Raw genomic sequence first — 27,532 nt, forward strand, 5'->3', positions numbered from 1 at the left:
TACAATGACAGCCTATCAGGGAACAGTGGGTTAACTGCCTTGTTCAGGAGCAGAATGACAGATTTTTACCTTGTCAGCTCGGGGATTCAATCCAGCAACCTTTCAGTTACTGGCCCAACGCTCTAACCACTAGGCTACCTGCCGCACTGAAAGCTAAAGATATGCTGCATTACAAATAAACGGTGTAAGTGTTGAAGTTCATCTACACTAARGTCTTCTTGATATTTCATTATTCAGCGTCTAATTATGCCATGTTATATTTGATGAGTCATCTTTTTCCAAGGCAAACGGATCACACTTTGATGCTTCACTTGAACTATTGTGACCTTTACAGTAGATGAACACATTCTATTATTGAACATCATTATACATTCAAGCCAAGACCACTGTATGAGCAAGTCTTCATATTTGATATCCCAACCCTAGATATTATAAAGCAATTAAGAAGACAAGCAATTGGATGATGGTGATTCTTATTTCTAAATRTCATGCTCAAACAGAGTGTGAGTTATGATTGCCTGGGTGATATTTGGTAGCTGACCAAAAAAGTTGTTGATTGGATAATAACTGAAAGTAAATAGTAGCCGTATTCAATTCCATCTCCTATCATTTCACTCTTAATGCCATAAGCTGTTCATTAATATTACAGCCAGGTGTGAAGCGTTCACAATCCACTYATCGTTAAAGTGATCATCAAACCCAACTGTAATTAGCAATAACTGTACACTAGCACGTACCTGCAGGCTACATTCAAGAAAACGTCACTGTCTGACATGTTCATTGATTTGGTTCTAGTCATGTATTGGTCTGTCACAAAGGTGTAAATCTATTGGTTTGTCAAAACAAAAASAGAACCATAAATCAACCAATGGGTGATATTAATTCCATAAATTCCGCAATTRTAGATTTTAGAATATATTGTATTCTATGGCCAGTACCATTGATTCACAAAGCTGTTTCAAGTTAAATGATATGTATAGTCAGTATATTTGATATGTCCACAGCCTAACGTCATGTTTTGTATATGATTTTCAAACCCTGAATCTCGACATGAACACATCAACCATATCTYTTCATCCATATTATTATCTAATTGAAAGGAGAAAAATATGAAGCCTGTTTGRTTCAATGGTAACTGTGTTGCCATGCCAACTTTCCTCTCCCCTATTCTTTACAATGGGATTCCATTGCAGAGCCTTTTACACCAATCAGAACAAAGCGAGCACTGCTCCCTAACCAGTCACAGCACAGTTAACTGTTTCATGCCTGTGTGCTGTATGCCCGGGTGTAGTGGAGGCATCTGTCCTGTAGTATGATTGATATGGAAACCCAGTGGGAAGGATGGCTGTGTGTTAAAGCTAACGAGGTGATGTGTCTTAAAAATAAAAAAGACCAATGTCTTTTTGTCAAGACCAATGTCTTTTTGTCAAAACCAATGTCTATATGTCTATATGTCAAGACCAATGTCTATATGTCAAGACCAATGTCTATTTGTCAAGACCAATGTCTATATGTCTATATGTCAAGACCAATGTCTATATGTCAAGACCAATGTCTATATGTCAAGACCATTGTCTATATGTCAAGACCAATGTCTATATGTATATATGTCAAGACCAATGTCTACATGTCAAGACCAATGTCTATATGTCAAAGCACAGGAGACATTTCTTCAGTGGACAGAATGCCACTGCAGAGGTCTCCTCGGGATAAGATGTCACATATAGCTGACCATCACTGACCGTCACTGACCCATTTGACCACTAGCTGACCACTAAGCTCCAGTGACTAACCAGGAAATGATAGAGGCAAATATTTGTGTTATTAAATGAACAAAACACCTGCTGCTTGTCTCTCATCAATCATTTATCATATAGGCATTTTCAAATGTCAGCACTATTCACTCACTACACATCTATATGTTTCCCACTGTTTCTGCCCCAGTTATTGCCTTCCACTTCGTCATTTAGCAGCCAGCTGATGCTTTGTGGTTGTCCACTGACGCTGTCCTTAGTGCTGAATTGCAGCAAGCCAATATCAGTTTCTGTCTTGGCATTAGTTTAGTTTATCGTCCATCACCATGAAATCGGGGAGGCGACTGTGGATCGGTCTCTGTCCATTCGTACATTAGCCACATGCGATATKTCAGACAGCACTAGACCGATTTTGACTACATTTGGGTCAATGATGGGTCTTGCCATAGAGATCCGGCATTTACAAAATGACACTAATTGGCCTAAAGCRGGAGCTATGGTAATTAACTGAAATGTGTTAGTTGCGAGATTTATCTCAATTGGCCCAAGGGGGACGCTGCATCTTTTGTGGGGGATGACATGTTTACTGTTGCCTTGTTTTTTTAATTAAATGGGCAYCTGTGCAACAATTCTAAAAGGGGTAATATAATTTGGCTTTTGGTACATAACTCCCTTGACAATATTAAATAAGTATGCTGCTGAGTTGTTACATTATTGCACCCACCTGCTACAAGGGRAATYCATTCAAAGAAGTATGCCTGCTGGAAATCAATATCATGTTGGCAAGTTTTAACAATGTATAGAGACATATGTAAAGAAGAAAGGCTGTAACTGAAATGAAGTGCTCATGTATTTAATATATCATGAACACAAACGGGTCTAATTAAATTTCAACTGGTCAAGAGACTTGTGAAAAACCAACATAAAGTTGTATTCTCTTCTGATTATGTGACTTTCACTTTTTAACTACAACAATTGATCTATTTGATCCAACATCTACTCACCATACTGTCATAGTATATCAGCTCCAGTTCGTAATCCGGCAGAATATCCGTCCGGTTGTTTACKAGATCCAAAGCCATCTGCGCAGAGGGGAGACATGCTTGGCCGCCCGGCCAACCGCCGCTCATGGGGAAGAGAGCTCCGATGTAGAGTTTCTTCTTGCCTAGGGACGGGCACGGCCAAGAGAGTAGAAGTAAGGTGAGCGATGCTCGAAGTGCAATATGGCCGGACGCAACACTCGATAATTGCCGCAGGCTTTTTCCAATTACCGCCATGGTCAGGTAAATTGAATTGGAGCAATATCCGAATGTTGCAGTGGAGTTGGGTTCGTATTAGAATAATCGGAGATTGTGTTGTAATTAAAAGTTTAGAGAGCCTTGAGGTGAATTTGCAATGAATCGCAATAGCATTTCATTGCAAGAACTTTGCGCTCTCCAAAAAGTGGATTCACGTGTTCGCCTCGTAACAGACAGTGAAAGATTGTTAGAAAAGAATAAGAAATAGCCTAGCTCGCCTGCTCTTTATATTATTTCAGTGGACTAATCGTTTCGATTTATAATTTGTCAGTGCAGAGGCGCATGATATACAACGCAAATAGTTCATGTTTTTATCAACGTTGAATGTTGGGTTTATAAATAGGGTATAACTTGTTTGGAAACCACGTTTGCCTCTTTTTGTCGTTCAGTAGGCAGAGTTCAATAATTCCAAAACCTAAGATGAAGTGTCCAATTAATTGGGTTCAGCGAATAAATTGAATGYTTTCGTTCAAGTGCTGTAAAAGCTAATGAGGCAGGATAGTTTCCCKTTCCGTCGCGATGGAGAATATTAGACAGACATTAAAATAATGCTAGTCGGTTATTTCTAATGATTCATGATCACCATGATTTTGCACCGAAAGGTTTGCGCGCGCGACCAGTCCAAACGGCAGAAAATGAGCTCCGGATTACGAATAACGTTTGAATTGTTCTTATTCRCTGGTTAATAAACGCAAATCGCACTGTGCGTAATTTCAGGATTTTAAAATAATCTGTCCGTGCAACGACCCGTATTTCCAATTGTAGAGGATGAAACGAAGTGTCCAGGAATGATACGCGAAAGGTATATCATCCACTGCAGCAGAGGCTATGAGTGTGCGTTTGTGTGTGTGCATGTGTGTATGAGCGAGGACAACTCTGATGATATTTGCTAGTCGGTGAATGTGTAGAGACATCGAGAGAGCAAGTGAGACAGGGGGGATGGTTAAGCGGCACTATAAACTGCAGTGCCTATTTACCAACTTTTGAATTGTGTGTGTGTGTGTGTGTGTGTGTGCGTGCGTGCGTGCGTGCGAGCGCGTGCGTGCGTGTGTGCGTGCAACACCTAGTTTCTACAATCAAAGAAGTGTGCAACACCTCGTTTCTACATTCAAAGAGTATTGGCACACTCTCGGTATCTGTCACTCTAATTCATCTTTTGGGAGCAATAGATTATTCAAATCAATATATAACGACTAAGTTAACTTTATCTGGGAAAATAGAGGGTACACTGATAGAAATCAAATATTTGAATATCAAATCAACATAGACTTTAGATTGACAGTGAGCCAAATCTCAACCACAATAACCAATGAAAGAACATTCATTCACACAAGCCACAAGCCAATAGAAAGACCAWWAAATGCKTCAAGGGCTACTTTGAGAAATCAGCAAAAGCAGTGGACCAGTCAGTGCATCAATCTCCCTGCTGTCCWTTTCCCTTCATTTAAGCAGACCTGGAGTCAGTCTGTGTGATGTATAGCCAATATCTGCTACTGTACAGGCTACAGCATACCTGCTGTTTGAACCATCTGTCCACTTTAATAAGGATCCGCCCCTTTTTTCAATTTTCGCCTAAAATGACATACCCAAATCTAACTGCCTGTAACTCAGGCCCCGAAGCAAGGATATGTGTATTCTTGGTACCATTTCAAAGGAAACACTTTGAAGTTTGTGGAAATGTGAAAGGAATGTAGGAGAATATAAAACAATAGATCTGATAAAAGACAATACAAAGAAAAAAKCAACTGTTCTTTTGTATTTTTTTTGTACCATCTTTGAAATGCAAGAGAAAGGCCATAATGTATTATTCCAGCAAAACTGTAATTTAGATTTTGGCCACTAGATAGATGGCAGCAGTGTATGTGCAAAGCTTTAGACTGGTCTAATGAACCATTGCATTTCTGTTCAAAATGTTGTATCAAGACTGCCCAAATGTGCCTAATTTGTTTATTAATAGCTTTTCATGTTCAAAACTGTGCACTCTCCTCAAACAATAGCATGGTATTKTTTCACTGTGATAGCTACTGTAAATTGGACAGTGCAGTTAGATTAACAAGAATTTAAGCTTTCTGCCAATATCAGATATGTCTATGTCCTGGGAAATGTTCTTGTTACTTACAACCTCATGCTAATCACATTAGCCTACGTTAGCTCAACCGTCCCGTGGAAGGTACACCGATCCCGAAGAAGTTTTAAAGCCTCCTCTCATTGCCCTTTAATCAGCCAATGCAGCACTGGCCGCATCCCAAATGCCTCCCTATTCCCTATTAAGTAGAGCTCTGGTCAAAAGTAGTGTACTCTAAATAATAGGGTGCAATTTGGGACGCATCCACCGTTTCACTGTCAGCTCTTAGACAGGGCTCTCATACCCCCAGTAGGRCAAAATGAATAACATAATTAGAACCAGCTATAATAMAATTATAMAATTAGTCAGTAATGCTACCCTCCCATGACTCCACCTCTTCCACGGCTAAAATGTAACACCTGACTCATTGMCAACAACTACTGGCACTCTGGGGACTAGAGAGTAAACCCAATGCTATAAATGCATTCCACCTTTGCTCAACAATTAGGCTGGCTTCGGGTTCTCTATGTAATATCACTGTWGAAATACTCTTATTGTGCKCATTGGGATAGATTGTGTGATGGAGAAATAGCCACCTTCCTTCCTCCACCTCAGTACGATTACAGTGGAGTGGATTTACTACTGAATTGCATCTGAATACAGWAATAGTCAATAGCAGACCCAAAGCTACTAACTGTTATTCAGTATACTTGGCAGAGGTGGCAATTCAACTCACAGCCCTTGTGTTGCCAGCCAGCACCATGCGTGTTCCAACCTCTAACCCGCTGAGCCATCTGTAGCCCACAATGACGTAGAACTCCTCTCTCTCTCATAGATCACCTGTCTGAACTTCGCAGCATGCCATGTATTATTCACACCTGATATTTAAATGCTATTCCATTATGCGGCCGTCTATATGCCAGCAAACACCGAACAACACCTAATGGGGCAGACATTTGTCACAACAAGAGCACTGTGCAAAAAAACAAACATTTTGAATAGACGTTATGGCAAATAATATAGTGCTAGTTCCAAATACTGCAACTCTCAGTTGGATTGCGTGCAAAGTGCGCATCGTACAGTTTACTTAAAGGGGCAATCTGCATTTCAAACAAAAACAAAATCAAAGAGGTCACCTCGCCACTGGTTTTGGCAAATAACTGAGGGATGGGGCTGGAGAAATGTAACCACTCTCAAATTCATAGACAGAGCTATGGATGCAGTGACTGACTACCCATGATATTACAATCATAGTTTTATGTTTTTAGGCTATATAGTGTTTGTTTACAATTACATTGTTTATAAATAATGGAGTAAAACAAGATTATACTGTATTTTGGGTTTTGATGTGGTATGACGTTTATAAGTGATATTCTTCAATAATCCATATAATACATGTACAAATCCAAAAGTGGATGTAACAACTACAGATTGCCCCTTTAACTCTGGTTAAGTAATCTCCTCCTTATAAGGCACATCGTTGAAGAAAAGCTTCAAATTAAATCACGAAGCAGATTATAATTTGACGGTATTTTTGTACAGATCTGTGCTCGTATGTGTGACTAAAATGTCGCCCACAGCCTTAGAAACAAAACGCTGTCGCAACCCCTCTGCCAGAGCTATCTATTATATCAACTGTATCAGTGGTGGGATCCAGTGTGGTAAAGGAATCCCTATTCTGGTTAACCTATAAGAACACAGGGCTTAAGATCACAGAAGAGAGAATGCTTTTTCTGACTTCCTCTGACTGCTGCTAACACACCCACACACACACACACACACTCACACACACACACACCCCACACACACCTCCACACACACACACTCACACACACCCACACACACACACCCACACACACACCRCCACACACACACCRCCAAACACACACCTCCACACACACATCTCCACACACACACACACCTCCACACACAGACACAGACAGGCCTGGGTGTTAACCTTTACCCAGCTGAGAAGGCAGTAAGTTGGTGTTGATACCACACTGCGTGAAAAGTGGAATGAAGAGAGAGAGAGAGAGAGAGAGAGAGAGAGAGAGAGAGAGAGAATGTGAGAGAGAGAGGGAGAGAGAATGTGAGAGAGAGAGGGAGAGAGAGAGAGAATGTGAGAGAGAGTGAATGAGAGAGTGAATGAGAGATAACAGGAGAGAGTAAGTCTGGTTCACATTTCATGGAGATTTTGGAAGAAAATGTGCTTTCTATGCACCGATAGGACAGGTTGGCGCAGGAGAAGACTAAGTTGAAATGAGTGAGTAATGTTGTTGTTAATGGTTGATAATAATCATTAAATAATTATTAGTGATATTGTACGATCTGAAAGAGGAGTTGAAAAGTCTTACGCCAGTATTTTACGACAGGCATATAATAGGTAGCCTCTTTAGTGAAGCAATAATCTTTAACAAAACTGACAAACAAATAATAATCTTGCCAATGCCACTAGGACAACAATTTAACGATAGCATATTTTGTGTAATTTCTACTCTTGGCAAGGTAGCCTAGTGCTTAGAGCATTGTGCCAGTAACCGGAAGGTTGCTGGATTGAATCCCCGAGCTGACAAGGTAAAAATCTGTCTTTCTGCCTCTGAGCAAGGCAGTTAACCCACTGTTCCCCGGGCGCCGAAGACGTGGATGTCGATTAAGGCAGCCCCCTGCACCTCTCTGATTCAGAGGGGTTGGGTTAAATGCAGAAGACACATTTCAGTTGAACGCATTCAGTTGGACAATGTGGTGTTGACAAGATTATTATTTCCCTTTCCCTAACTCGAATCAGTTTAAATCCTTCACCAGTAGAATTACTGGTCAGCGGAAGGCATCCTGCTCTAGACATGATGTACCACTGCTCTCTTGTGCTTAACAGAAGCATTACAACTTTTTGCAACATTTGTTTCAATGAGCTTTTACATTCATAGACAACCCAACCAAAACCAATCTCTCTTACCTTTGTAGTTTCTGTCATCTGTGGCAAGCAAATAGAAAAGACAAAATTACATTTGTTAATAGTCTAAATGATTTGGTGACTGGTAGCGTATGTAAATGCAACACTAACACTGTGTGATGTTTGTGAATCGTTTCATTCTTCATGGATTGATGCACTATACGTGTTACTCACTACACATCTACAGTACTCCATGCTCCTTAAATTGACATCAGTATGTAGGCCCACTGTAGACTACTTTTACTGTATTGTCTGTATACCRTGTGGAAGTGACGGCCACTTCCGCTTCACTTCCGGGTCATGTCCCAAAATCTCTCGAATGGGCTTCAAGATTATATCACAAAATTKATTTAATATATATACAGTACCAGTCGAAAGTTTGGACACACCAACACATTCCATTTATTTATTTATTTTTCTATATTGTAGAATAAATGTGAAGACATCAAAACTATGAAATAACACATATGGAATGATGTAATAACCAAWAAAGTGTTCAACAAATCAAAATATATTTTAAGTAGCCACCCTTTGCCTTGATGACAGCTTTGCACACTCTTGGCGATAAGGACGATAAGAACCAGTTAGTTACAGGCCGTCTGATGTTTTGTATATTAGATTAAGCAGGGTTTTTTTGCCAGCCAGTACTGTTTGAAAATGAAAACAATATATCAAATAAATGGAGACCTGCAACCTTTTCAAAATAGAGAAATATACAGCTGATTGGTGGGGAGTATGTAGTTTTCATTGTAGTGAATAGTTTCAAGATGAAATGGTTGTAAATTCTCGCTTCGTGCTTCTCTGGGCGTCAAATATGTTAAGAAGAAATTCATACCAAACGCATATCACATTTGAACAAATATGAAGCCTGCCATTCTTCCCTACAAAACGAGGATCACAGATGTAAAATAAATTGATGCGGGTATCCACCATGTATTTACACAATCATTCACAATAAAATATCGCTTGTGTCCACCAGGTGGCAGTACTATAACCTTCCTGTTTAAGACAAGTACACAGAACAAGGGGTGAATCAATTGTATTTCCTGGATTTCTCGCATCCTCCCTTCTTGTCTCCTTTCTCAAAATGAGAAGAGAACCTCTGACCTTCTCCGCCGTTTGTGTTTTGAGGAGGCGGCCAAGGAGAGAGGATGCAAGGATTCAAGGAAATAACAATTGACCTTCATCCAAAGAAAGCTGAATACTTAATGTACCTATACACCACACCTATGATTTGCGCAGCACAAAACAAAGCATATACACCATTGTGTAGAATACATGCATGGACACACAACTTAATTGAACAAATAATATCACATGTACACTGAGTGCTACAAAATTAGGACACCTGCTCTTTCCATGAACATAGAGCTGACAACAGAGTGAATCCAGGTGGAAGCTATGATCCCTCTATTGACTGTCACTCTCTTTTTTTAGTCTAATCCACTCTCCATCAGCTGATACGGTGAAGGCGCGTAGACCTTAAAGGAATGATTTAAAGCCTCCAATGAGACTAATTTGAAGAAAGATTGCTGTATGATGTGCCCAATTCAAAGGCGTGCACATTGAGACCAAGAAAAAAACTTAAAGCCTATTGAACGCGCGAGATATGGTGTAGTGCCAGGCCTCGCCTGTTTAAGTGTGTCACGAAACTGCAACGCTGATGCGCGTTTTCACAGCTCAACAGTTCCTATGTTTATCAACATATGGCTCACCATCCAAAACGACCATCTAGCACTGACAACAATGGAAGAATTGAGATGCAACATGCCCAGCATCGCATAGTATAACGTGACTTCGACACGTTGTAATCCATGTGCCACGACAAAATTGGGCTGTTCTGCGAGAGAAAAAGGGTGCAACGCAATATTAGGAGTTATTCCTAAGTGTATTAATGTATCACTCAGCGGTAATTAGTTGTGTCTAATGTATGTTACCATCGAATAGTGACTATGTGTTGTGTTTCATCATTGTCGAGACTCAAACCAAAACATTTAATATCAACACAAATACACAATGATAACATGAAATAGTATTATGGAATCACAATGTCTCGCACTTACAGAGAGACCAGGTAATTGAGGTAGAGCCCACTAGCCACGCTTGGTGCAGTGTGTGATGTTCCTGCCCTCCAGCATGAAGCCAGCATGGCAGCTGTAGTGCAGCACGGTGCCCTCCACCGGTGGCCCAGGGGGCTTCAGSGCCACCCTCCCATTCTCCAGGGACGTCCACACACGAGGGCASAGCAGCACTGGGAGAGAGATGGGCAGAGTAGTGGGAGGAAGGTTGGTGGGAATGACAGCAGTCATATTTACATGACATGTCCTAACTGCCAGTGTGTTTCTGCTCTCATGCCAACTCCTTATGGAACATYTATGGCATGACAATTCTACAAGGAGTTGGCAAGAGAGCAGAAAACAGACTGGCACCCAGGCTACTACGGTACCAGTGTTTATTTTGGCAGCTTTTTTCTATTTTAGTTTTAGTCTTCAAATAAATTTCAGTCACATTTTAATCATTTTCTTCGTTAGTGTTAGTTATTATCAGTCAACAAAAAATCAGAACAATTTTTGTCTTGTTTTAGTCAGTGCATTTCTTTCCAATTAAATAATTAATTCACTACATTACCAAAAGTATGTGGACACCTGCTCYTCGAACATCTCATTCCAAAATCATGGTAATTAATATGGAGTTGGTACCCCCTTTGCTGATATAACAGCCTCCACTTTTCTGGGAAGGCTTTCAACTAGATGTTGGAACATTGCTACGGGGACTTTCTTCCAATCAGCCGCAGGAGCATTAGTGAGGTRGTGCACTGAATTTGAGCGATTAGGCCTGGCTCGCAGTCGGCATTCCAATTCATCCCAAAGGTGTTCGATGGGGTTGAGGTCAGGACTCTGTGCAGGCCAATCAAGTTCTTCCACACCAATCTCGACAAACTATTTCTGTATGGACCTCGCTTTGTGCACAGGAGGTATTGTCATGCTGAAACAYGAAAGGGCCTTCCCCAAACTGTTGCCACAAAGTTGGAAGCATAGAATRGTCTAGAATGTCATTATATGCTGTAGRGTTAAGATTTCCCTTCACTGGAACTAAGGGGCGTAGCCCGAACCATGAAAAACAGCCCCAGACCATTATTCCTCCTCCACCAAACTTTAAAGTTGGCACTATGCATACGGGCAGATAGCATTCTCCTGGCATCTGCCAAACCCAGATTAGTCTGTCAGACTGCCAGATGGTGAAGTGTGATTCATCACTCCAGAGAACACGTTTCCGCTTCTCCAAAGTCCAATGGAGGCAAGCTTTACACCACTCTAGCCAAAGCTTGGCATTGCGCATGGTGATCTTAGGCTTCTGTGCTGCTGCTTGGCCATGGAAACTCATTTCATGAAGGTCCCGATGAACAGTTATTGTGCTGATGTTGCTTCCAGGGGCAGTTTGGAACTTGGTAGTGAGTGTTGCACTCCCTTTCTGTGAGCTTGTGTGGCCTACCACTTGGTGCCTGAGCCGTTGTTGCTCCTAGATGTTTCCACTTCACAATAACAGCACTTACAGTTGACCAGGGCATTTCTAGCAGGGTAGACATATGACGAACTGAATTGTTGGAAAGGTGGCATCCTGTGATGGTGCCACATTGGAATGTTGCTGAGTTCTTCAGTAAGGCCATTCTACTGCCAATGTTTTCTATGGTGATTGCATGGCTGTGTGCTCGATTTTACTCACCTGTCAGCAACGGGTGTGGCTGAAATAGCCGAATCCACTCATTTTAAGGGGTGTCCACATACTTTTGTATGTATAATGTATTTACCTCTTACTTCCATCATGTGCACATTCAGACAGACTTGTGCAACTAGGCCTACTATCCCCTAATATAGCTGGCACATTGCTATTGCGGCCGATTGTAGCCAATGTCAGCCATGATTGACCATATAAGCTACAAAGCCTTGGCTACAGGTTAAACATTTTATCTATACAGCTCTTTTCTCCCAATCATAACCATTGGATGGGGGTAAATAACAGTGATTCCTTTAAAAGGGGGAGAATCTGAGCTTTCCAACAATGCCCGAATTATTACTGTACTCCTAACCTCMTCTCCAGGCTCCAATTGCTGACTCATAGAGCCTGGTAAAAGTGGGGACCGTTTGGGATTTACTGAGTGACATGATAATCAATTCAAATTCTGAGCGAATCACACGACTGTGAGGACTGGCACCAAATCGAGGCAGAAAAGTAGTGTTATGGTGCATCACATATCGCCGTTCATGCTAATAGTTAATGGTAACACGATGTACACTGATGTCACTGAATGCTGTTTACACACTTAAGATATAGTAGACTCTGTAATATCCATGTTGCACGAGCTAACCGACTTCTCTTMGTTGCACACGAACACACAAAAAAATACTCGCCCCCGGATGCAGGACACTTAGAGGGAGGTTCTAAGGGTTGCGCTAGATGGTGATAGGCTAAGAAATCAGCCAATTAAAACCAGTGGTTGTTTCGTCCGCTCCTGACATAGGCTTKCTGTCAASTCCCGTTRTGAGGCGCTCGGAAACCAGATGGTTCGACAGAAAGAGAGCCAGCTGGTCGGCTAATACTCCTAATACTCAGCAAATAGCATMAAATATTTCCAATCTGAAATAAACTGCGCTCACACTTGCCGACCGTGAGAGCATCAACACAGATGAAGAACAGTGCACATGGGAAAATAGAGCTTCCAATCTGATGTGATCAAAGCAAAAATAAGCCTACATTGAAAGTAAGAGAGACTAAACATTGTTTCTAGTTAAGGTRAGTTACAATTGAAGTGTCCTGGCCTGCTGGCTATGCATCAGTTAAATAGTTTGACGAGTGACTGGAGTGACTGGAGTGACATGTGTGGGAGAGCTGGGCAGATCASCGCGGCTCAATCAGACCGTGCAACTGAAAGACGTTKATTCTGCCAATGTGAGGATTGCATTACATATTCTGCAAAGGCATGCATATTTATGATTGGAGAAAACAGATGAAAATGAGCTTCATGTCAAATTGAATGCCCATTTGTCTCATGTGGAATTATAATATCGTCACATTTTCATCAACTAAAATGAAAACTAATTTGTTACCGTTTTCGTTTTTTTTAATGGCTTCTCGTTATCGTCATTCGTTTTCGTCAGGAAAAATAGGTTGTTGACAAATATTTTGTCATAGTTATTGTTGATGAAATGAACACAGAGCAGAGTGGTGCACAATGATCAATGATACATCAGAGACATCCTTAAGTAGTGGCAGTGATATAGTCTAGTCAATCCAGGAATTCACTCTGACAGGCATTGAAGAAGGAATTTACCCTTAGAGAGTGACAATAGAGTGACAATGAAGTTAAACTGGTTGGCTGTAAATAAAGTAGAGAGTACTTACGACACCTGCTGTGCTGTGTGATGTCGGTCCATGTGCCGTTGGGAAGGCACTTCCTGACCTTAGGGCCCACTATGACCCTGTTCCCCCTGCAGATGTACTCTATCTCGTAGTCCACTGGTAGAATCTGCACATTGCGAATCTGCACACAGAAATAGATGACGTAGATAGATTTTTAACTATATCTTTAAATATGTACATCACCTGACTAATGAGTCATTTTTCCTATAGGCTTCCATTCGTTGCTATGATTAGGACAACAACAACATGGTAGCCACAAGATATGGCCATGCTAGAGAAAACCAAAGGGGCGATAATGTCAGAATTGACAAGCAACTATTTGAGCTATTTCTACTTTATCTGGGGTTGGATYTGATTAAAGTGGTAACAGTGGTAGTACACTCTTAGAAAAAAGMGTTCCAAAAGGGTTCTTCAGCTGGCCTCACGGGAGAACCCTTTTGGGGTTCCATGTAGAAACCCTGGAAAGGGTTCTACATGGAACCAAAAAGGGTTCTCCTACAGGGACAGCCYAAGAACCCTTTTAGGTTCTAGATAGCACCTTTTTTTCTAAGAGTGTACTGTGATGGTATTGAGAGTACTGTACCTGTTCTTGTGTCAGGCCTCTGTAGCGGATGCCTCCATCTCTGGGAGGACGGATGATGGCACAGCCTAAAAAGGATACGAGAGAAAGACATGATGCGTGGAAGAATAATCACGTACAGTAGTCTACATTACAGCCATGAGATGTATTACACTCCAATTATAATCATCATTCCATCTAACGCCTTCCTCCATGCATTCAGCAACATTGTGATGATGCTCCATTTAGGTCATTTTGCCATCTCTATGGTATTTCTAACCGCTAACACACTTACACAAACACACGTTGCACACACATGTACACACACAAACACCATAATTACCTCCAGTTGTTGAATTATGTATGGCCACAACAAGAGATGGCAGAGCATACAGAATTATAAGAAAGAATAGCTGTGCCATTACTGGATCTGAGAGAGAGAGAGAGAGAGAGAGAGAGAGAGAGAGCGAGAGAGAGAGAGACTAAAGGATTAAATAAGAAGATAATGAAAGGAAGAGACAGAGAGGGAAGTTAGTTATCAACAGCCTTTATACAGAAGTACAGTCATTATATCGTAACAAAAACCTCAAGTTCATTGGAGGAACCAACATACATAGTGGGAAAGTCTTATCAAACACATACACTACCGGTCAAACATTTTTAGAACACCTACTCATTCATGGGTTTTCTTTATTTTTTACTATTTTCTACATTGTAGAATAATAGTGAAGACATCAAAACTATGAAATAACACATATGGAATCATGTAGTAAACAAAAAAGTGTTAAACAAATCAAAATATATTTTATATTTCAGACTCTTCAAATAGCCACCTTTTGCCTTGATGACAGCTTTGCACACTCTTGGCATTGTCTCAACCAGCTTCACGTGGAATGCTTTTCCAACAGTCTTGAAGGAGTTCCCACATATGCTGAGCACTTGTTGGCTGCTTTTCCTTCACTCTGCGGTCCGACTCATCCCAAACCATCTCAATTTGGTTGAGGTCAGGGGATTGTGGAGGCCAAGTCATCTGATGCAGCACTCCATCACTCTCCCTCTTGGTAAAATAGTCCTTACACAGGCTGGAGGTGTGTTGGGTCATTMTCTTGTTGAAAAATAAATTATAGTCTCACTAAGCCCAAACCAGATGGGGTGGCGTTTCGCTGCAGAATGCTGTGGTAGCCATGCTGGAAAAGTGTGCTTTGAATTCTAAACAAATCACAGACAGTGCCACCAGCAAAAAAAACACACACCATAACACCTCCTCGTCCATGCTTTATGGTTGGAAATACATGTGGTGATCATCCATTCACCCACACGCGTCTCACAAAGACACGTCGATTGGAACCAAAAATCTTACATTTCGACTCCAGACCAAAGGACAAATTTCCACCAGTCTAATGTCCATTGCTCGAATTGCTTGGCCCAAGCAAGTCTCTTCTTCTTATTGGTGTCCTTTAGTAGTGGTTTCTTTTCAGCAATTCAACCATGAAGGCCTGATACACACAGTCTCCTCTGAACAGTGGATGTTGAGATCTGTTACTTTGATCTGTCTCTTATACACATCTAGATGTGTATAAGAGACAGGTCCTCATGAGAGCCAGTTTCATCATAGCGCTTGATGGTTTTTGGGACTGCACTTGAAGAAACTTGAAAAGTTCTTGACATTTTCCGTATTGACTGACCTTCATGTCTTAAAATAATGGTGGACTGTCAGTTCTCTTTGCTTATTTGAGCTGTTTTTGCCATAATATGGACTTGGTCTTTTACCAAATAGGGTTATCTTCTGTATACTCCCCCCTACCTTGTCACAACACAACTGATTGGCTCAAATGCATTAAGAAGGAAAGAAATTCCACAAATTAACTTTTAAGAAGGCACACCTGTTAATTGAAATGCATTCCAGGTGATTATCTCATTAACCTGGTTAAGAGAATGCCAAGTGTGCAAAGCTGTCATCAAGGCAAAGGGTGGCTACTTTGAAGAATCTCAAATATAAAATAMATTTTGATTTGTTTTACACTTTTTTGGTTACTACATGATTCCATATGTGTTTCTTCATAGTTTTGATGTCTTCACTATTATTCTACAATGTAGAAAATAGTAKAAATAAAGAAAAACCCTTGAATGAGTAGGTGTTATAAAACTTTTGACAGGTAGTGTAATTCATAACCATTGACAAGGACAACCCAGATTATCATCTAAACAACTGCCCAAACAACAACATACACCAACCTTCATCTGTCCACTATTCATCGAGAACAAAAACCTCACCTACAGCAGTTCAGTGAGTCGTGCTCCTGCCGCTAAAGACCAGTGTGTTAGTTGTTACTAATATGTACTGGCTCCATGCGRTATAGAGAGATAGTATGAGAGCAGAACTCACTCTGCCATATCCCTGCGCATAATGTACAGATTTCATGAGCTCCTCCCACAGTGGAGTGGGATAGGTTAAGATCGCTCACTCAGTCCAACAGTGTGCTTTCAGTGCTAACACAGACGACACAGCAGCCATAGGAGTGTGTATTAAAGTATAAATACATCTAAATATAGCCACTCGTTTGAAGTGCTGAATAATGAATGCAACTTCATCATGTTGTCACACGGAGAGATGGAGAGAGAAAGAGGAGGGGAGAGAGAAAGAGGGAGAGATAGAGAGAGGACAGTGTGTAACAAAGCTCCACCGTGAGACAGATGGTGGGAAGGAAGGGAAGGGTWGTGAAGGAAGACACAGACACTGTTGGATACTTCATTAGCATTATGGTGTATTTTTAGAGCACTAACAAGAGCATGCAGGAAGAGACAAACACGGAGAGAGAGAGAGAGAGAAAGTGGGTAATGCAACGAGAAGCATGTGTGAGACAGAGAGAGAGAGAGAGAGAGAGAGAGCGAACGAGCGAGCGAGCTAGAGAGGGACAACACAGTGGGAGACACTCCTCACATACTGAGATACATAAAAGCAAACTGTGTGAGCGAGGTATGGATCAGACAGATTAAAATATATCAAGCTAGCCAGTTTAATAAATATTATGGTAATATCAGTGGCCTATATTAAATCAACAAGCCGCGCTATATCTTTAGGTGCAGCAAGACTAATTGCAGCACCATGGACAGCGAATGTATCTGAACAAAAGATTCCAACTGGGACGAGCATAGAGAAACAGATATTTCAGSACCATGGACAGCAACACCCACGGCATCACAGAGACGTATCTAAGCCAGAGACCAAAACGGCGACACACAACATTCCATCCAAGAGATGTATCTTATTTATTAAGCAAGCCACATRTGACATGCTATTAGAAAAATGCTAAAGCAATGCAAAAATAGCCATATGTTTACAATGGTGCGCAGGTGGATTTAAACATCGAAACACGTGCACTGGACTGATATTACCTACAAACGCTTTAATGAGGGTCGCTCTTAAGGTTCCACCAACAGTAGGTTACCGGTAGTTGCTGATCCGTGTTGACACGGCCGGGAATCCTTGACGGCCTATCGAAGAAGGCCAGCCCTATATCCGTTTGCAGAYTTCAGATTTGAGAAGTTCGGATTTCATGTCAATTCTAGGTTGCCATTCATTCCCATAGCATAAATACATTCACTGAAAACGTGCACAATACATCTAAAGATAAACTAACGTCATTAATAGGTGGGACTGTGTGTTATATTATGCTACGATAATAAKAAACAATGTAAAGTCGTTGCTGCTTGGCGAAACCTGTCATTTACGAGAATACAATTTACAAAGGCTAGAGTAGACCTGTCATCTGAATACAAATAGGCAAATGTATGCAAGCTTGATTCCTTWGAATTGTACACCATTGTTTAGGTTGCACACTGAGTAAGAGATTGTAGCATGTAATAATGTGTACTTACAAATACTTTCGACGCGCTCAGTCAAGATGACCGTATGTCCATCGGTTGCGACTCGTTTGGGATCACCCAAATGTCGAATTATTTGGTAAAATGTYCTTCTTTGCAACGTATTGTATGGCTATGTTTTTATGGCTATGAATGGCAACCCGGTCCCCGTGCATAGCGTATACATTGAATGTCAAAAACAACCGTATTAATCAGTATATTGCCATCTACTTCAATTTCCTGGTGAAAAGTCAGAAACTAAAAATGTACATATAAATACACGCACTATATACAATCGCTTCCCCTTGTACGACGAAACACCGAATCCTCACACTCCCTCCCTTTTTCTCTCTCCCTACAATCTCCAGCTAATTCACGACGTCATGATAGAGACGTACGTAGGTAGGCCTATCGTGCATAAAAGTCATTTTCTCACGCACACTTCTCCTTTTCCAAGATGCATGTTTACGTATTGGGCCACACCAGCAAATCGTGATCATAGCAAATCTAAGAGCTTTAAATTTATGATAGCCGTTATGGAGTTATCCTAACCGGTTAAGTATTTATACGTAGTAAMAAATATGGAAGATTCTCAATACATGCACTTTATTAAGCCAGTATTAAGCCTTCAGATCCTATGTGAATAAAGCAGGCATAAATCGTTTCTACAACATTGAGCCTCTATTTTCAACGTTAGTAACACCAGAGATGTTCTTACAATACAGGATTTGGTATCCCTCTCSCTCCTCTTCTCCAGACATCTATTCCTGAGAGCACACGTCTCCTTCATATTTATATCCTGTTGAATAATTGAAGCAGGGGGAATAAAATATAACTKATCTCTTTTCCTGTCTCCTCCCAACTCTCTCGCTTTTTCTGCAAACCCCACATTCTCCTCTTCTTCTAAATCTGTAATTTAGTATCACATCTTCATRCTTAGATAGTGTTGAAGTACAGTATYAAGTAGAAGACATATTGCAAAATACAATATATTGGGTCTTAAAATGGCAAAAAGTCAAGATTACTCTTATTTTATTGTTTACCTGTTTGATATTGCATACATGTAAATAACAACAGTGAACTGTACTATATAGCTGGGTGACATCACACTACTGCACCACTTAATGAATAAATAAAAAGGAAGACATCATATGGACAATGATTGAAGGGTTGAAAGCATAGAAATACAATTGCTAGTCATTCTATTTCTATGGCTGAAAGAATGAGGGGAAGAGATGGATATATTGGAAGTATGTAAAGAGCGGGACAGAGACGGAGGTCAAATCAGGAATACAACAGATAACCAGCATTAAATAAGATCCCTTTAAAATAACTATACAAACACCTTCAAATAAATCTGTACATTTCATTATTTTCTCTATAAATGTTGTAATTATACACAAACTTACATTTAATCCATTGACTACATTTCTTGTACCCTCCACTTTGCCAAAGCAGTACACAGACAACATATTCAAATTAATAAAATAAATATAACAAGTCCAGGCAAAACAGAGTTAGGATGACTCCAATTATTAAAATTTCTAATTAAACATATGGTCAAYAGCATGTKCTTCATGGGAGTATTTCTCAACTGTTGACCACAGTTTAATACTGTATACACAGATCTGAACAGTATGTTGTTGCAGCCAGTGCTATGCTGTCTTTGTTTGCGTAGTACTGTGTCAAGGACAAGGCACATTTCAATTTACAACCCAGGAGGCTCTAAAGAAACAATATATTGGGAAATGATTTTATTTWAAAAAATACAAAAACAAAGGATCTTAAAATGATGGGCTTAAAATTGAAACAAGTAAAACATAATATTATGCCAGCGTGATATTTTATGAACAATTTATAAAAATGTTTAGTTAGACCTGAATACTAGTACACATATAATAAAAGTCCAAATAAATAGTCTGGAGTGCTTTCTGTCATCACGCAAGTTGTCAGAATGGAGTTTGTAACCCTCTAGTTTGTTTTGGGGTCCTATTGATTCGAACCCTGAAACCAGGTTTTCAGAATAAGTACCAAAAAAAACYAATTCTTCTTGCACATTTTATAATACGCGTTTACATTTATGTACTAAAATAAACAATATCTACAGTATGAAACAACAAAAATGGAGCGTACATATGAATTCACTTACTTTTTTGTTGCAAAAGAACATTGATTTTAACTTACACCAGAAATTCGGTTACCGCCGTTTAGATTGAATAGGGCTCCCAGTTGTCATGTTTATTGTAGTCTCTTACTTTGATTGTTCCTTCATGCACTAGGACATATGTGTCTACGGTTTCGTTATTGCCAGAATAAGGGAAGTAAAGCAGCTAATCTCAGAGGCATGTACAGTCTAGGAGTTTCAGTAGTGTTGTAATATGATGCAAAACCTGTCAGGCTCCTTATATTTTCAGGTCTTGTCAACGTACCTGTGCTTCATTACTACTGAGTATCATACCCCCCTGTTTAAAATGTGTTACTTTAGATACAGCAGATCTGATTTTCCTCAWATTTTATATTTTGGTCTTTTMCCAGGATAATGAGCTAGCTAGACCGGACACTTATTTTKAATTGATAAACTATAAGCGATAAGYACAGGTCTCACAAGCTGAAGCTCCTGTGATGTTGCTTCAGGAACTGCTGTTGGCGCTGCATTTGCCCTTCCCTTCTTTCCCTCCCTCCCCCTCTCTCATTCTCTCCATCCTCCCCAGGCAGACTGCCCACATCACTAAATTCTCCGAGGTGTTCGATGGAATCACATTTCTCTAGGTCGGAAGCGATGGTCTGCAGACTGAAGARGGAGAGGGAATCTGACCCTGCTCTCTCTCCATGTGTCTCGGGCCTCTCTCCCCCGCTCTCCCTGTATTTCTCCACCAGACCAATTTTCTTATCCACCACGCCGCTTCTGTCCACCCTATCWGTCTCTATTGCCCCTCCTCCACATGCCCCGCCCTCGACACCACACACCACACTGTCCGACTCCGCCCCAATAGGGGGACTCCGCCCACCACAGGCCATGGTTTGTKCACCATCGGTTTGGTCCCGCCCCCGCTGAGCGTGGATGGCCTCGCTGATTTGCTCCAGGTTGTGCAGGGCGACAGAGTAGCGGTTTTTCACTTTGGTCACATGCTCCTCCAGCTGCATCACTTTGGTTTTGTGCTCCTGAAGTCACAGAAAACCCAATGTGATGGAGAGAAAAGACAGAGCAACATACAATATTACTTCCTCCTTGGTTTGAGGCCAAAGAGGGAACAATAACCAACAGGAGCYATCATGGACGGACATGACAGCTCTGTATCAACCATTTCCCTGCTTTTCTTACAATAACAGCTTGAAATTACATATATATTAACTGCAACATATATTAAATATCACAGGTGGTTGGTGGCACCTTGATTGGGGAGGATGGGCTAGTGGTAGTGCCTGGAGTGGAAACAGGTGGAATGGTATCAAATACACCAAACACATGGTTTCCATGTGTTTGATGCCATTCCATTTCCTCCYTTCCAGACATCATTATGAGCTGTCCTCCCCTCAGCAGCCCCCACTGTTATACATCATATACAGTGCATTCGGYAAGMATTCGGACCCCTTGACTTTTTCAACATTTTGTTTTGTTACAGCCTTATTCTAAAATGGATCAAATATATTTTTCCCCCTCATCAATCTACACACAAGTATTCAGACCCTTTACTCAGTACTTTGAAYCACCTTTGGCAGCGTTTACAGCCTCGAGTCTTCTTGGGTATGACGCTACAAGCTTGGCACACCTGTATTTGGGGAGTTTCTCTCATTCTTCTCTGCAGATCCTCTCAAGCTCTGTCAGGTTGGATGGGGAGCGTCAATGCACAGCTATTTTCAGGTCTCTACATAGATGTTCAATTGGGATCAAGTCCGGGCTCTGGCTGGGCCACTCAAGGACATTCAGAGACTTGTCCCGAAGCCACTCCTGCGTTGTCTTGGCTGTGTGCTTAGGGTCATTGTCCTGTCAGAAGGAGAACCTTCGCCCCAGTCTGAGGTCCTGAGCACTCTGGAGTAGGTTTTCATCAAGGATCTCTCTGTACTTGGCTCTGTTCATCTTACTCTTGATCCTGACTAGTGTCCCAGTCCCTGCACCTTGATAAATAACATCCCCACAGCATGCTGCTACCACCATGCTTCACTGTAGGATGGTGCCAGTTTCTTCCAGACGTGACGCTTGGCATTCAGGCCAAAGATTCAATCTTGGTTTCATCAGACCAGACAACTAGTTCTCATGGAAGCGAGATTCCTTTAGGTAACTTTTGGCAAACTCCAAGTGGGCTGTCAAGTGACTTTTACTGAGGAGTGGCTTTCCGTCTGGCCACTGTACCATAAAGGCCTGATTGTGGAGTGCTGCAGAGATGTTGTCCTTGTGGAAGGTTCTCCCATCTCCACAGAGGAACTCTGGACTCTGTCAGATTGACCATAAGTTCTTGGTCACCTCCCTGACAAGCCCTTCTCCCCCGATTGCTCAGTTGGCCGGCGGCCAGCTCTAGAAGATCTTGGTTTCCAAACTTCTTCCATTTAAGAATGAGGACCACTATGTTCTTGGAGACCTTCAATGCTGCAGGCATTTTGGTACCCTTCCCCAGATCTGTGGCCTCGACATAATCCTTTCTCGGAGCTCTATGGACAATTCCTTTGACCTCATGCTTGGTTTTTGCTCAGACATGCACTGTCAACTTCTGGACCTTATACATTGGGCTCCAAAATTACTGGCACGCCCTGACTGGGCAATGCACAAACAATACTTTAAAATAATGAAAGAAACTCAAAATACCAACTTGAAAATACTGTACTTATTAAGTTTCAATGGAACCAACCAAAATCATACAATGATTTAATACAAAATAAATTTACCCAAATCAAGGTTTCATAATTATTGGCACCCCTCATTAGTACTTAGTGCAACAACCTCTGGCAAGGATAACAGTGTTGAGTCAATTCCTGTAATGTTTGAAAGTTAAGGAACATATTTGAGGGATTTGAACCATTCCTCTATGCAGATCCTTTCAAGATCCTTCACATTCTTGGTTTGATCTTATCAACTGCTCTCTTCAACTCACCCACAGGTTTTTGATTGGATTGTGGTCCAGCGACAGATGGCCATGGCAGAACATTGATTTTGTAGTCAAGAACCATTTCTGTGTGGATCTTGAGGTATGTTTTGGTCATTGTCTTTTGGAAAGTCCACCATCTGCCTTCTGGCAAAGGCAACCAGATTGTCAGCCAAAATTGCCTGATACTTGGTGGAATTCATTATGCCATTAATCTTAACCATGCCCCTGGACCTCTAGAATTAAAACAGCCCCAAAACATCACAGACCCACCACCATATTTCACCGTGGGTTAGCCTCTTCCTTGTATGCATCTCTGTTTTGACGCCAAACATCCAATGCTGTATCGGACCAAAACGTAAATTTTGGTCTCATCTGACCAAGTACCTTCTTCCATCATAATTTAAATTACGTTTGGCAAACTCCAAGCACTTGCGTCTTGTGTCTTGGGGTCAGAAAGCTTTCTTCTGGCAAACATTCCAAAGACCCTGTGGTGTGGAGTGGCGTCTGATGTGCTTTTTGAAACCTGTACCCCAGACCCACCAAGGCCTGCAATTCTCAGTATTCTTGGATTTTGTTGCTTCGCTCACCATCCTCCTCCTATCCTGGGGTGCAAAATGCATTTGCGTCCACTTACCCGTAGTTTTCAACTGTTCCATATCTTTAGAATTGTATAATTTCCCTGACAGTGCTCAGGGTATATTCAATCATTTGTGGATCTTCTTGTAGCCATTACCAGATTTACGAAGGTCCACGGCCATCTGTCTTTTTGAACTTCCAGTTCTTTTTTTCCTTCATGTGTTGGAGTGACAAAGGATATTGCATGCGTGTTACTCATTTTTATACCCTATTGAAACAGATATGTAATAGCTCAATATAGTTCCTTAAGACTTTGATCAATTTAAATAAGTGGAATTTATTCCTGCTTTAAATTTTGGTAGATGTTATTTACAATAATCTTTAAGGTGCCATTAATTGTGAAACTTGATTTGGAGGACATTGATTTAATTAAAAACAAATGATTTTGGTGGTTCCATTGAAACATAATAAAAGTACAGTATTTCGAGTTTCTCTCTATATTTATATTGTTTATATTTTTTAAGTATGTTTGTGCATTGCCAGTCAGGTGCCAGTAATTTGAGCCGACTGTATAGACAGTGTGCCTATTTCTTTTTATCAAATGTACAAAAATGTCTAAACCTGTTTTCACTTTGTCATTATGGGTATTGTGTGTAGAATTACTTAATTTAATCATTTAGAATAAGGCTGTAATGTAACAAAATGTGAAAAAGTCAAGGGGTCTGAATACTTTCCAAATGCACTGTATATTATATATCTATGTACCTCAAGTATGTAGTTGAACTGGGCCTTGAGCTCAAGTAAGGCTTGGACTTAACGATGCCCTCTTGAGAGATTTCTGCGGGTCTGGACTCGAGCTCTCCGCTGACAAGAGTGGGTGACACGCATGTGCTCCCGTTCGCTGCGTAGCGCTCCTCCTCTGCCTCGTTCACCTTGCCACACAACCACACAAAATGTTAAGACGGTAAAACACAACAATCAGTATCCTAACCCCCACCAACCTAACAAAACAAACTGCCTAACTAATTGAAAGCAATCCAATTAAAAACAAGATTTAGGCATAGGAAAAATAGCTACAACCCAGGGGGTGGGGAATGGTAGGAAAATACTGATATCAGTATACCATATCAGCCACCTCAAATAGCTTACACATTGATCACATTTGATGCAATGATATAGAATGCAACACATAACCTGGAATACTGCTTACACTGGTAGCTGCGTTTCCCATGTTGCCTTGGAGGTAGCATAGTTGACCAATATCCTGCCAAACAAGGCTAACTGCCAAACTAATTTTAAACCAGTTAATCATGGTAAACATAGCTACTTGGCAGTGGGGTGGGGATTGTAAGGGAAATACAGATTAAATGAATACCATATCAACTCGCTCACATACTAACTGATGAACATATTTAGCATTTTATTTTGTATTGATGCAGTTATAGCGGTATCTGGGATTACCCCTGTTACCTTGGAGGTAGCATGGTTGAGCATCTCCTGCCAGGTGGGGTCCAGGGTGTTCCTGCCGTCGGCCATGAGGCCCTGCTCTGCCACGTACACCATCTCCCTGGCAGCCGTGTGCATGGAGACGGCCCGCTCATAGCTCAGAGCCGCCTTCTGGGTCTCCTGCTGAGCCTGTGAGAGGGACAGCCAATCAGATACTGAGAAATCAGTGCACGCAATTGCACAGCCACCAATCACGTGGGACAAACGATCAAACTGTTGAGATTTGAGAAAAGTGGGACGAGCAGGTGAATGGCAAATACTGCACCGAGTCCCATATTTTGATTCAGTGATAAAGAAGAACTCTTGAAATTTGTTGTTGCAAATGCCACAAAATACCACACAGTGCATGTACAACAGTACCTCCTTGGCAAGTCGACGAGCCTCATAGTAGGGCCTGGCCTTCTCGATGCAGGTACCTAGCTGGGAGCTGTGGGCGTTCAGTTTTCTGGCTGAGTCTGTGAGGATCTTCCTGTAACCCGATCTGGCATCCTACACATATACAAAAGGAATTCCTAATCAGATTTCATTGTAATGGGCATTTKTGATCATTTAAAGTAGATTTTCCAGATTAACAATGGGTTTACAGCATGTTATGGGAATTGAAAATTAACTGATGATTGATTCTTTGGYAAAAACCTGATCAGTACGGAAAGGGGCGATGTATGGTGCCAGATTTATCATGTGAGAGGTGATGATATCCACTTACATCCAAGTGCAGTTCTAGTTGGTTGATTTTTACACTGGCCTCGTTGAGGTGTTCCAACTCCTCCTGTAAACAGAAAATATATGAGGGAGCACAGGAGGAAGCAGATACTTTGATTAGTTMGTTTGTAACAACACAATCAYTTAATATCATGAATGCAACTAATTTTGTAAACCGTMGGCTACGTATCATAGACCAGGAAATCCCATTGAGATTAAAATCTATTATAAAAGGGTTCGGTCAATTTTTCGCCACCTGAATTCTGGGATCCAATTCCTCTTCATATGGGCTGTGTAGTTCACCTTCGTTCTTCTCTGTACACTCTTCTCCCTCGCAGGTGTCTTTCTCTTTTAGRACCGTTTCAGTTGTATCTCCATTCATTTCCTTGTCATTTGGTTCCCCGCCCTTCACCTCAGCATCCGCACCAGGCGTCTCTTCCCTCCATTCGCCRACTTCGGGGTCACCGGAGCCGGCTGGGCTCACACGCAAATCACCTGGCTCCATTCCAGGCCCAGTTAGCAAGCTAACGTTAGCTAACCAAATAACGGTACCGTTGCTTTTCTTTTTAGCCAACTAGCTATGTGTTCTAGCCAGTTACTAACTGCGTTTTGTATGTGTGAGAATTTGATTAGGACCATAGGGGAAAAACTAGTTTGAGAGACAGCAAAYCCAGACTATCTCTGGCGTTTTTAGTGTATCATTCAATCKCGCTAGTTTAGCCACAGCACAGGAGACTAAGGTTCGTGACGATACTACCAGTACAGTAGCTAGCTCTACAAAGCTAGCTTACGTTGCATGAAAACAAAACATTATTTAAAAATAAATTGACTGCAAATAACGGACATTAAAATTAAATCTAATTGACAATAAATAATTATGTTTTTTCATCGCCAGTAGTCTCTCCATCTCTCCCTCCACCGCTTGCTTGCTAGCTAACCTCGGCTCTGTTCTTAGCTAGCAAAACAAAAGGTAAATAGAGAACGCTTACGTCCTTTGGTTTGAACTCTTACTGGTTCCGTAGCCATGCCTCATCTTAGGTTTGAACTCATAAAGTTTCCGTAGCCAGACTTGCATTTAGAAGTCTCCAACCTGCGCAGGCTTTTTGCAGAAGCAGTCTTAACATTTTGTTTGTAAGTTAATTTCTATCCTAATAACAAATTAATTCATTAATTTTAAATGGTAAACCATTAYACATATGTACGGGATACACATGATATGCCCCATCCAACGAAATGCTTACCTGCAGGTTCCTTCTCGACAATGCAACAATAAGAAWTAATACGACCATAAAGTAAATGGCTAAGTAGAATAATTAACATTTTAACATAAGTATAATACAGGAAGGCACAATTTATAGTTCAATATTTACGTGGTTTGGGGTGAAGGGTGGGGCAATTGTTTAAATTGTTTGGTATTTAGTTGCCTTATGTGAGGTGGAGATCATTAATTTGAAAAATATATACACCGATACCGAACACTTTCCTAACACACAGAACTGTTGAGCATGAAAAAGCCAGCAGCGTTGCAGTTCTTTACACAAACCGGTGTACCTGCCACCTGCTATCATACCCCGTTCAAAAGGCACTTAACTTTTGTCTTGCCCATTCACCAGCTGAATGGGATTATAGCTTTCACCTGGATTCAAATCAAATTTTATTGGTCACATACACATATTTAGCAGATGTTATTGCGGGTGTAGCGAAATGGTCAGTCTGTCATGGAAAAAGCAGGTGTCCTTAATGTGTATATATATTAATA

The 27,532-nt window shown here is 41.1% G+C and overlaps 2 pseudogenes; both read right to left on the minus strand.

Annotated features, from left to right (window-relative positions):
• The window catches only part of LOC111965163 (gamma-aminobutyric acid type B receptor subunit 1-like), a 57,821-nt pseudogene extending 39,550 nt beyond the window's left edge, over nt 1-18,271 (minus strand).
• A 1,713-nt stretch (nt 18,272-19,984) lies between these two features.
• LOC111965164 (SH3 domain-binding protein 5-like) lies at nt 19,985-26,763 on the minus strand (annotated as a pseudogene).
• Nucleotides 26,764-27,532: the final 769 nt, after the last annotated feature.

Source organism: Salvelinus sp. IW2-2015, linkage group LG6.1 (assembly GCF_002910315.2).
Source record: "Salvelinus sp. IW2-2015 linkage group LG6.1, ASM291031v2, whole genome shotgun sequence".
Taxonomy (NCBI): domain Eukaryota; kingdom Metazoa; phylum Chordata; class Actinopteri; order Salmoniformes; family Salmonidae; genus Salvelinus; species Salvelinus sp. IW2-2015.